Source organism: Perca flavescens, chromosome 15, assembly GCF_004354835.1.
Source record: "Perca flavescens isolate YP-PL-M2 chromosome 15, PFLA_1.0, whole genome shotgun sequence".
NCBI lineage: Eukaryota > Metazoa > Chordata > Actinopteri > Perciformes > Percidae > Perca > Perca flavescens.
In genome coordinates this window covers 13,019,300-13,020,447 of record NC_041345.1, presented here as the reverse complement: position 1 = coordinate 13,020,447, position 1,148 = coordinate 13,019,300, and positions in this window count along the sequence as shown.

Below are 1,148 nucleotides of genomic sequence, written 5' to 3'. Positions count from 1 at the left end.
ACCTCTCTTTCTGGAAATTCATCTTGAGAAGTAAGCAGTTATATTACATATCTTATACTCACGTGTTGCCATCATAAAACTTTAAACTAAAAGGTTAACTTAATTATTTGGCATGCAGCTAACTGAGCTTAACTATCCCTAGGTATGTATGGATGTGTTCTATTCGAGCTTGTCTTAAAGCTGTGTAGTCCTATGCAAATTGTTGTCACTCTGTGGAATCACCGCTAAACCACAGACCCAAACATTATTCTGACAGCAGACAAAGTCTCAATTCAGTTTCCATTCGCTTTGAAGTGAAGCCCAGCAGACAAACTGAGGCATCAGTCACGATTAGAAGGCTTAAAACAAAACTACATCAGTCACCTTTGTCTTGACGTATGATACACTGCTTGCTAACAGAAACCTGATATGGTATTGACACACTGAAATACATTTAATAACCATGTACAGGGTCTTAGTCTGGGTCACATGCTGAAAACTGTGAAGTAATTCAGATTTTGCAATAAGTTATGATGGCTGTATCATTTTTTTTCTTTGTAATTCTTGAGAAGATGTTATGACATGAAATGAAATTTAACAGCAAATGGAAGCCCTTGAATGTGTCCCCAGTTTGTAGAGAGCTATGTCTATCTTAAAAACACACTTCTACTAATAAATGAGAATGATCTCATCCAAATTAGGCAAGTTCAGAGGCCTATGTGTGCTTATAGCTTTTGGAACTACCATTGCTCTAAAAAGTCATTCATAGATAGAAAGTCTGTTTTTTACAACATCCAGCTAAAAATGTGAAATGCACTTGGCTGTCTCAATAGCTACTTTTCAAGTTTTTCAAATCCTGATCTTTAATGACTGGTCATATTACATGTCACATGACTTTTTGAAAAGAACCATCCTGAGGTCAAATAAGGGCCAGGGTTCGATAACATTAACTCCAAAGTGACTCTAAAATAAAGCCCTTGCCCTTCTTTTAAACTCTAAGCACCTAGCCTGTAGCTGCTGCTGCAGAGAAAAAACACATCAACATATCCCACAATTAAGCCACATTTCATCAACACCAATCCCAACAGGAATGATCAAACTATGTTTGCTGTGTTTTGTTTTGGGAACCCTACAGTGGCCTTTTGATGGGAATCACAGGTCTGTCCTGG